Source organism: Monomorium pharaonis, chromosome 10, assembly GCF_013373865.1.
Source record: "Monomorium pharaonis isolate MP-MQ-018 chromosome 10, ASM1337386v2, whole genome shotgun sequence".
In the NCBI taxonomy this organism is placed as follows: domain Eukaryota; kingdom Metazoa; phylum Arthropoda; class Insecta; order Hymenoptera; family Formicidae; genus Monomorium; species Monomorium pharaonis.
This window is the reverse complement of record NC_050476.1, coordinates 11262263-11274036: the sequence shown is the minus strand read 5'-3', so window position 1 is coordinate 11274036 and position 11774 is coordinate 11262263. Positions and strand designations below refer to the sequence as shown.

Sequence of the window (11774 nt, the reverse complement as noted above, 5' to 3'; positions counted from 1 at the left end):
TGTGACTAGTTTATATATATATATATATATATATATATATATATATATATATCTATGTACATCTATCTATGTATAAATATATCTATGTATATGTACATATATATATACAGGGTGATTCAAAATAACTATATGTCCTTGCATAGACGTATTCTTAGTAATATTCTGAGTCAATTTTTTCTTTCGCAAAAAATTATCCAGAGCTTAGATTTCTAGATATAATAAGAAATAGTTTACGTATCCTGAATCGGATACAAGAGGTAAACAGGGGTGGCACAACTCACCGCTGCTCGCGGGCATCACGAGCACTGCGAGGCGTCTGCTGCGCTCAATAATCGATAATCATCTCAATTATCTTTAACACAGATCTTTAATACAGATTTAAAATTAATTTTCTATCATCTAAATAATTACGTAGAATATTCAAATTGATTGCTAGAATGTCAAATTTTTTGCTCTCCGGGTCTCCGTGTATACATTTCCAACATATTCTTCAACAAATTATAATAGTAAATCATATTAATCAATATTTTTATTTTTAAGTTGCCGCGTTTCCAGTCACATATTCGACAGTGTTACCACACAATAACCAATAAAGTCAGTTGTCTGCTTGCTTAGCTGAGCTCGATGTCAGCTGACATCGAGTAACTAGTAAACACGCGTTGTGTGTTCGTCGAGTAAATACGCGTTTCTTTCTTCGAATAATTTTGACGCGCCGAGTGATTAGTAATGTTTAATAGTTAAATGTTTCGTACTATTTTTTTGATGTGTAAATAAATTCGGTCAAGTGAGTGAACAGAGTGTGTGTGTGTGAATGTGTGTGTGTGTGTGTGTGTAAATGAGTAAACCCAGCAAACACAGAACATTGCAGCAACATTGCGGCAATGTTGTAATATTGCTGTGATGTTGCTACAATGTTATAACATTGCCGCAATGTTGCTGCTATGTTCTGTGTTTGCTGGGAAGTGATAAAATGTAAGAAGAAAGAAAAAAAGACTTTTAATCCGATAAACTAAAAGATGGATCGTGAGAACAATCAATTGATTGCAGGATGGTACGTGCGTAAACAGGTTCAAACAGGTTCTCTCTCCTCTCTCTCTCTCTCTCTCTCTCTCTCTCTCTCTCTCTCTCTCTCTCTCTCTTTGTCACCTATTCATTTCTTCCTTTATTACATAATATTCGGGTGATTCAAAATACTAAATACCATCGTTAAAGATAATTGAGATGATTATCGATTATTGAGCGCAGCAGATGCCTCGCGGTGCTCGTGGTGCCTGCGAGCAGCGGTGAGTTGTGTCACCCCTGCTTACCTCTTGTATCCAATTCAGGATACGTAAACTATTTCTTATTATATCTAGAAATCTAAGCTTTGGATAATTTTTTGCGAAAGAAAAAGTTGACTCAGAATATTACTAAGAATACGTCTATGCAAGGACATATAGTTATTTTGAATCACCCTGTATATATATATGTAAATATATATATATATCTATGTACATCTAACTATGTATAAATATATCTATGTATATGTAAGTATGTATGGATATGTAATATTATATTAAGTAAGGTATGTGTACACCTTTTCGGTACACCTTTAGCACTAAAATTATTAAACAGTTATTTTTTGCCATTTTGTTTTCTTAATTTATAAGGCTATTTTTACTTAAAAAAGAGATAAGTATTAGATTTTTAATTACATTCCTTTCCTTTCTAAGAAAAGGTATGTTAAATCGATACTCGCATCTCTCGAAGTCTTCTCGAAAGTCTCGAATTATTGTTGACTTTTTTCCGCGATGATCTGATTGGTTCTCTCGCTTAGCTCACTTCGTGCTGCGAGAGCTGTCAGCGCGGGGATCATATGTTATGTACATGTGACGTGTGTGCCGCGCTAGGTTATTAACGAGATTTTCCAAAGGTAAGTAATCTTTTACTACTATAATAATAATCTGATTATTAAAGAAGTTGTGACGGAAGATTATTGATGGAGAATTGATGAGAACTTGGTCTGTCATGGAAAACGTGTCATCATCGAAAATAATTCCAAGATAGCCGTAGCTTTAGAAATTATTCTTTTTAATTACAGTTTATGTAGACTGCTATTTACGAAGGATGGTTCTGAAAAGTTTGCTATTTAAATTATACAAAAGAATAATTTTAGCACGGAGAATGGGAATGTTTTTAATAATCCAGCAAATGTCAAAAACAAAGTTGAAATATTAAGGAAGCTGAGTTCATGAGAAGCATGTAAGTTCAGGCGAGCATTGCGGTGTCTCTCTATTGTCGCTGTAGTTTGAACGTCAATGGAGTTTTGTATTTTTGTTTTAGCCCTGTATGATTTATTTGGTTGACATCTATGACATGACTAAAGCCATGAACATAATTTTCGAATTAATGGAAGGTGGTGAGCTCTTTGATGATAGAATAAAAAGCAGAGGTAAACTGTCTGAACCATGTGCAAAAATGATACTGACTCCCCAAAAAAGCGGTAATCTAAAAATGTGGGAAAAATTTTGCATATTTCAAATGATTATAACTTGCTCGTCTGAACGTACATGCCTCAGTTTCTTGAATATTTCAACTTTGTTCTTGACATTCGCTGGGTTATTGAAAACATTTCCCTTCTCTGTGCAAGTAAAATACATAAACTGTAATATAAAAGAATAATTTCTAAGGTTAAGGCTATCTTGGAATTATTTTCGATAATGACATGTTTTCCGTGACCGACCAAGTTCTCATCAACAAATCTTCCATCAATAATCTTCCATCATAACTTCTTCAATAATCAAATAATTATTATAGTAATAAAGGATTATTTACCTTTGGAAAATCTCGTTAAATCTCACTATCTTCTAATAAACTTTTTAAACACATTTTATAAGTTATTATGTCATTTTATGTATTATTTATAAGCATTATTTGAAAATTATTATCAACGTGCTGTATATCTCATACATAAATGGCCGTATATCCCACCCTTTTTTGATATATGGTAAAAATGCAAGGATTTTTTAAAGTTTTTTTTTCAAGTATTAGAAAATAAATATCTCGTATTTCTATTTTTTTGTAGTGGTAGATAGTATGAAGTTTGTATTGGTATAGTTAATTTCCCTTAAATAGTAAATAATACTTGATAAATTAAATTTTCGTTAGGTGCGGCGTATATACTGGAGTTATCCTAAAATAATATATAATAATAATAATAATAATATAATTATTATATATTATAATTATTAATAATATATATATAATATTAATAAAATATATTTTTTTATTATTTTTATTTAATGTAAAATATAAATATAAAGCAATTTTAATTTTAATGTAAATATTAAATTATTTAATTAACTTTTAATTAATAATTAATTAATATATACAGAAAATAGAAATAAAAAATGTACATAATATTAATGAGTCAGGTGTAGAAAATCAATATATCGTTTGGTATTGGTTGTAATTAACATTGACTTCAAACTGGTAGATATATTGATTTTCTTATAGCTGTTTCAAAATCAATTAATACAGCTGATAACCATACAGGACGTAAAACCATATACACTGCAAAAAAAGTAATGTATCCAATAAGATATTATGTAGTTGAGGACTACCTACTTAATACAATACTATATGTTATTGCAGTATCAACATTGTACTTGCGTTAACAGTAAATATTGTATTGAGTATTTTATGTAGTTGGCAGCCCACAATCACATATGTTATTGATTTTTTTTTTCTGTGTATTTTTTTATGTGTGCGGGCGCGCGTGTGTGTGTGTAAAATTATGTAAATTTATAAATAATTATTGCACATATTATATAAAAACATGTTTTTATATAATACATACATGTATGTATGTATGTATTTATTTACAAAAAGTTAAATAATTAAGTAAATAATAATTTTTAATAAAATATGTTTTTATATAATATTATGTAGTTATGTATAAAATTACACTTACACGTTTTTTATTCAAAATTGCAGAAGATAAAGGATAGATTAAAGAAAGAGAAAGAAATAAAGAAAAGAAAGAAGAATAGGAAAAGAGAGAGAAGATTCAAGAAAGCATAATTCTTTTAAATTAGTAAAGATTAAGACATTTTCTTATAAAAACGGAGGGAGAAAGAGAAAGAAAGACGAGAAAAAAAGAAAGAAATCACCCAATCTATATAATAATTATAGATTAGGTGATGGTTGTGCAGGAGAAGTTGCAATTTTTATAAGGATATAAAAGCCGATACATTACATATTACTAATGGAAAAACATTTTAAATAATCTGGATATTTTAGGTATTAAAATCAATTTAAAAAATAAAAATAAACTCCAATATAATGGGCATTTATAGAAGACATGGTAAAATAGAAGACAAAAGAACATAGAAACAAAAAATCATGGAGTACATTCCATCGGATTTTGAGACAGCTATAAGAAAATCAATATATCTATTCATTTGGAGTCAACGTTAATTACAACCGAACGATATATTAATTTTCTATACCTGACTCGATTTAATGATCATTAATATTATGTACCTTTTTATAATATTATATAAAAATAGATTTTATTAAAAAATATTATTTATTTAAATTTTTTTAAACTTTATTTTTTATAAATATCTCTATACAGGATGTTTGGTAAAGATTTATGCAATTTTTATAAACAGGTAGAGCGCATTGAACTGAACAGAAAACACTATAGTCAAAATTCTAATTTATATATTATGTTTTACATATTTTTATATACACTATGAAATAAATTAGTAATAAAAAAGTTAGTACTTTTTTGTTTATAAAAACAAAAATTTACTTAAGTAATTTAATGAATTTTTGTGGTGCAGGGCACCATTTTTTATACAGAGCTGCTCCTGAGACAAGCGAGATCGGCGGCTCGGCCGTCAAGGCCGCGCGCGGTAGTGGGGGTATAGAGGCGGCGCGTTCGGGAATCGGCTCGAAAAGGGCAACTAGACTCAAGCACTGCAATAAAAGAATTTGTATTGTATTAATATGTGCGAACAATTGCGTAAAATTATATAGAAAATTATTCTTTTTATATTCTGAGAGCCAGAATATAATTTACCTTTTAAATTTTTAATTACTTTAATATTACTAAATTAAAAATTTTAATATTGACAGTTCTGATTAAAAGTTTCAATAAGTTCTGATTAAAAGTTTCAATAAAAGTTTAAAATAATTGCAAAATCTGATTTATAAACAATTGCTTGTTTTCACATTGCACTAAATATTTATTTACTCAAATTGTTATTTCTGTATATACATTTTCAAGGAGTAGAATTATAATTTCTAAAACAATGTCCTTGGGTCACAATGAGTTATACCTAGCATATTTTTAGCCACACTTATTGTTAGTAGATTGATAATCCTACCACTTTCTTTACAATCAGTGGTTGTAGAATAGATAATTATTGCTTATCATTTTTTTAACTTTGACTGGAAATTTGCTCATTAGTGTTATTTTAAATTTCTTTTTTACATTTTTTTATATAAATAAATTGTAAGATATAATATGTCAAAACTTTTTTAGTTTAAATATAATGTTTTGTGGAAAGTGAGGTATTAAAATACACTTTTGTTTTCCACGTAATATCAAAAGTTTATTTGCCCTTTATTACAACCTTTAGTACAAGAATTATGTATAGCGTTTAATCTTAAAGCGGCGCGATTATTATCTATTTGTCCGACGGCAGCAAGAACACGTGGTGATCTGAAAAGACTCGGCTCTCAGTTACCTTCTTTGCTATGCGGTATCTTATTCGTTGTCGTGGTTTGGCGATAGCGAGAACATGTGGTGATCTAAGAAGACTCGGCTTCTAATTCACCTTCTTTCGCCCCGTATGATGTTTATCGTTAATATCGACGGTTAGTGAGAATACGCGGTAATCTGAGAGTGCTCGGCCTCTCATCCACCTTCTTTCACTGCACGGATACTTGTTCGTTGGAATGTACCCGAGCACATACGCGTCGTTCACGTTTTCGTCCCGACTTTTGTTACGTTATGACGTGACCGGCGCCTTGACAGAGAATGAGAGTAAGGACCGGGGGACCGGTCCTTATATACATTTGTGTTGTTTTTCCGGAATCTTCTCGTACTTTCGGAGATGTTACCTGAGTTTGATGACTCACAGGGGACCTTAAGGGTCATGGGTCATCGATTTTTTTCATATTTATAGGATTTGAAGATCAGAACCCGGACTTCAATTTCCTAAAGCAGTACGATGCGCTTCTCAAAAATACTTGAGAAAATCGATTTTGAAAATTCCGATATCTAAGTACAGAAAATTTTGACCTATCGTCAGAGCCGCTTGTAGCCGAGCGCACAGAGCTCTAGTTTCGTAAGCGCGGGAGTCATGGTTCGATTCTCGCTCTGGCCTCAATTTTTTTTAATAAGTCAATGGAGTTTTTTATTAATCCTAATCTTAACATTTATCAAATTGAAATGCTAATTAATATTAAATATTTATTCGTTATTTTTTAATGAAAATTAACATCTCTTTATTTTTATTTAACGGTTTAAAATATGAATAGCACAGCATCTGTCTCTCGGAACCCTTACTTCTTCCACTTTTTGCAAGGCTGTTCTTGTTCACGACTAGATGCGGAGAATGGTGATCGACCGGATCGACTTACAATAAACTTGACTTGTAAACTCCGACTAACGTGTTAAAGATATAGCGTAAAATGTAAGCGATAAAATAACTGAATATTATTTTTTCATATTATTTTTGCATTTAACAATAAGACCTTTTCCATTTTTGTACCAAAATTTTATTTATTAAATATTTGCATTTTCAAGCAAGTGGTAATTAAAAATAAAAAGATGTTATTTTTTAAAAATTAACGAATAATATTTAATAATTATTAGCATTTCAATTTGATAATGTTAGATATAGGATTTAAAAAAAACTCCATTGACTTATTAAAAAAAATTGGGGACAGAGCGAGAATCGAACCAGCGACTTCGCGATTACGAAATTAGAGCTCTGTGCGCTCGGCTATGAGCGGCTCTGACGATAGGTCAAAATTTTCAGTACTTAAAGATATCGGAAATCTTCAAAATCGATTTTCTCGAGTATTTTTGAGAAGCGCATCGTACTGCTTTAGGAAATGAAGTCCGGATACTGATCTTCAAATCCTATAAGTATGAAAAGAATCGATGACCCATGACCCGTAAGGTTCCCTTGTCGACTGGTCTTGCACGTGAACGAACGCGTCTATGCAGGCCAGGTCCAAATCCCGAACGTTTCTACCGTTCTCCCGTTAGATAGTTAGAGGCGTGCGATGTATGCGCAACATATAAAAAAGATCAATGTTTAATAAATACATTTGGCAAACAATTCAATTCACGTTTTTTTTAAAGAAAACAAGAATTATTGAATCTGTTAAACGGATTATTGTATATTATTTTATATTTTTTACATTCTGTGTGGTTTATATTATTTATATTATATTGTATAAATAACTTACTAATTATAATTTTTTTAGTTATTGATGTTTGCCATGTTAATTTTCTGTTTTCTGTTTATGGGATAGCTAAATGGTTGACGATTTTCCCTCACGAGGATAAAGATGATATTTTCTATAAAGATGAAAACGCCTTGCAATGTTATAAATTGTTATCCTGCTTGCAAGGATATTAGTTACGACGTGTACTTGGAGAAGTATAGTCTTCCGGTGGATACAATACCAACTTATTGTAAGTGTTTATATCGTTTCTTTAAAAATCCTTCTTGACTTAATTCTAAGACAATTTCTTCTTTACCAATTTTTGTTTAAAGAATATATTTTAATTAAAAGAAGAAAACAGGATTTAAATTAATGAGCAATCGTACAAATATCAGAATCACATTATATTATCATTAAAAAGAAGAGATGAAACGATTCATGAAACGATCCGTCTTTTTTCCTTGGGCCAGCGCGAATAAATCTCACAAGAAAAACCTTGTCAACCCGAAAATTTCAATTTTAATAAAACTTAACATAAATGTAAAAGGGGTAAAAATGAATTTAGAAATTTTCCGTTTGGGCTTAAAAGGTATAAGTTTAAGTGATGAAACCACCCTTCATAGTATTGAGACATTTTTGTCTTTTTTCGATATATCTCGTAAACTGAAGAAAATATAAAAAATGTTTTATATAAAGTTTTACAGCATAAATATTATTTAACCTATGTTATTATTAAAAAATTTTTTTTCAAAAAACAATTTTTCAAAAAATAAATGGCATATTCAAATAGATGCATTTATGTCATAAACTTTTATATAAAACATTTTTTTTTGTTTGGTTACGAGATATATCGAAAAAAAAACAAAACTGTCTCAACCTTAAAGAGTGGTTCACCCCTTCAAATTGTTTTTGAGCCCAAACGAAAAAATTTTTACATTCATCTATTCTCTTTTACATTTATGCCAAAGTTTTAATAAATTTAGAATTTTCGAGTTTGCGAAATTTTTTGTTAGTCGGAAACCAAGGAAGGAGACAAATCCGGAAACACAACGTTGGTTGTGATGAAATAAGAAAATGTATTTATCAGCGTGGGTTCTGTTACATTGATATGCAGTGCAGTATTTGATATTTCACCGTGATCGGAATTTGCGCGGGCAGTATTTACAATATCAGTTTTCGTTTGGTCTTCAGTCCATCAGTTTTTAATCCAAGACTGTGGGCTTTTCGAAAGCAGTCAGTGATTGGGCACGCGATTTGCGCGTAATGTGCGGAAGGGAAAAGCGTGGCCCTTCCTCGACACGGGGGCCGTTAGTGGTGAGAGAGGCCGGCGCGCGTGAATTTTGATATTCCCGTTTTTTTTGCCGATCGAGGAATTGGTGGTGTAGCCCGGCCGAGGCAGGAAATGTCCGGCTCCTATGGTCGCAAGAAGGAGGAAAGGGTGTGAGAATTTGTTCAAATTGTACGAGCCGTATAACCCAGGCCGAGGCGAGGAAAATCTCCTCATCAATACGTTGAGTGAGAAAGATAGATTGAATCGACCGAATGCGTGCGGCTAGCGGTAAGCCCAAGCGGGGGAATCTCGTTACCTCTTTAGTCGCGGCTGTGCAGGTGGATTTGGAGAGTTATTCAAGGACTGGCGGTCAAGAAGTGCCTGGCCGAGGTCGAGAACCCTACTGCCGGTCGTAGTCGAGTCAAGAGACAAGCTTTGTGTCGAAACTAACTCGGGGTACTGGCTTGCAGAAAACAAATGGCTTCTCCAACAACTGTCCTCCTTTATATCCATCACGAGCGGCGGCCTGAGTGATCCGTAGAGGGCGACGGAGCAGGAGAAAAGCTAATAATTTTAACAAATCAGGCATTGTTTTATGGCCGAAAAGTTCGACGTTTGCGTAGCTCGACGATTGGTTCGTGCATGATGCCTGGCATGCAATAATGCGCGTGCGCGGCCTATTAGCCGTTTGCGGGCTTGTCGTTCGCTTGCGCGAGCATTACATTCTTATCGTGTCACAGGGGCCAGGAGACATCCCAGCAAACACAAAGTTACACTGAACGTGCTTATAGTTGTAATTTCCCACTCAATAATAAATTGCAATATAAACACACGTTATATTACAATTACATTGTTGAGTGGGAAATTACAACTAACAGGTACGTTACATGTAACTTGGTGTTTGGTGGGATGGTTTGTAGCCAAAAGTCGACAAGCTCGTTAAAATGTACAAAAATAAATTGTAAATTATTCCTATATATCGTTTTTTGGGTTGTGATTCCAATTCCAAAGTCAAAAATTTCAAAAATCAAAATTGCAAATTTAATATCGCAGATGATTTTTAAAAATTATCAAGAGACACGGTAGAGTCTCGCGCCAAGTGAACGCGCAGCGCGGACCACCGTAGATTTACGCGAGTACGCGACTTGCGAGCCCCTGAGATTATCAGATCTCAAACGATTTAACCGATCGAGTTCTATAGGTTCAATCAAAAGCTTAGGTTGATTTTAAAAAAAAAAATGTTTTTATTTTTTTCTGCGTGCCTACGAGCGGAGATATAGCGACGCAAAGTCCAAAATGTATATTTTTTATTAAGATACGTCGTCGGTTTTGTCGAGTACACAAAATTAACACGAGGGGCTCTTCTAAGACTACCTGTGACGTCCTTATAAAATATATAACTGCCTATGGATGATGTAAATTGCTATCATTCGTGATATGATGTTTTGTGAGATAAAGGAATAAATATTAAGTGATATTATCCTATCCTATCCTCCTATCTAAAAAAAGAGAGATGTTAAATCGAATCGAATTTTATTGTGCCCCGCTTTTCCGAGATGCTGATGGCTGTCTCGCCTATCTGTTGTTAAGTGCGTTGTGACTTCTTCACTTCGTGTCATTTCCAGCTGTCAAACTGTCATTTGATAATTGATTGAATATTACAAAAATCAGGGAAAAAAGAAAAGAGCCACATAAAAAATTACGAGAGGAAGAGAAAGGAGAGAGAGAGAGAAGAGGGGGGAGGAGAAGTAAGAAAAAGTTTAATTTTTTATAACACATTAAGTATTTATTTCTGAAAACAATAATATTATAATATATGTATAATTTTTGAAAATAATTTTTTCTTTGAATGTTTTTTGCTTTTTTCCTTCCTTTTACAACATAAAGTTTGTTTGTCAAATTTCAGAATTTTTAATTGATTAGCTGCGTTTTTATTATTATATATTTAAATGTTTTTTATTTAAGGTTAAAGAAAATAAGCATTATATTAAAAAAAGAAGAAAGAATAGAAGGAGACGAGAGTAAGAAAGAAACATTAAAAAGGTTATCTAATATGATAAAGTGTGTGAGAGTAATATTACAGAAGAAGAATAAGTGCAATGTTCAATATAAAAATGCTAAGTGGCGCGCGCGAAGAACTTGTGTTCTAGTATAATTAAAAGACGCAACAGTGTTTTGTGTCTGATACAGAAAGACAAGATCCATTTAGACGAGTTAAGTTATTATTTTGTAAAACAAATAAATATATAATTTACAATTAATATACAATAAAGTGTAACATATAATTTAATAAATTACATAAATTTCTAATTGTCGGTCTTTAAAATGTGATCAAACTCTTACGCGATATCATTTTAACGTGATCGGAAATTGCAATATTTTAATATTTATTGCATTCATACAAACAAAAAATCTTTTCTAATATTTATATAAGCCATTAACAGAAGATTTTAAATAATTTTACAAATGCTTTGTTATTTTATTTTCATATTTAAACATGTCCAGATATACATTCTGTATTGAGAGTAATGTCCATTACTGGGACAAGGTGGCGCGCGGTGTCCTTGGTTCAGAACGCCATCGTAGCACGTTAAATGTATACCTGTACAGTTTAATCTGAGAAATAGAACGATGCAAAAATTATTCTTTTGGTAAAAATGATTAATTTATTTTGTTGAAAAATAAGTAGAACCTTTTGTGGATTTCAATTTCTCTCAATTATTTGATATTATTAGAATGTTATATTGAGTGATTAATTTGTAAAAAAGTTTGTTATTCTCTTTGCAACAGCAACTAGTTTCTAACCTCAACAGTAAGTCTCTGTAAGTAGATTTCATAATTATTTTTCTAAGCATTTTTAAATAAACTTTATTTTAAATATTTGTCAATCATTGAATACTTAGTAAGTACTTGAAATTTATTTCAGTTCCAACAAAATTATGAAAAAAAAGTAAAGGAAAATCTAACTTAAAATCCAAACAAAAAATAAAAACGGTCCAAGAACAGAAGAGAATTGAACAAAAGCACTCTGCTGGGACAATTCAAAAGGCTT

General features: G+C 31.8%; 1 long non-coding RNA gene across 1 annotated transcript; it reads left to right on the top strand.

Annotated features, from left to right (window-relative positions):
- Nucleotides 1-557: 557 nt before the first annotated feature.
- Nucleotides 558-7669, top strand: LOC118647785. The gene is made up of 3 exons (XR_004964922.1): nt 558-784; nt 964-1051; nt 7540-7669. It is a non-coding gene; the product is annotated as an uncharacterized LOC118647785 (long non-coding RNA).
- Nucleotides 7670-11774: the final 4105 nt, after the last annotated feature.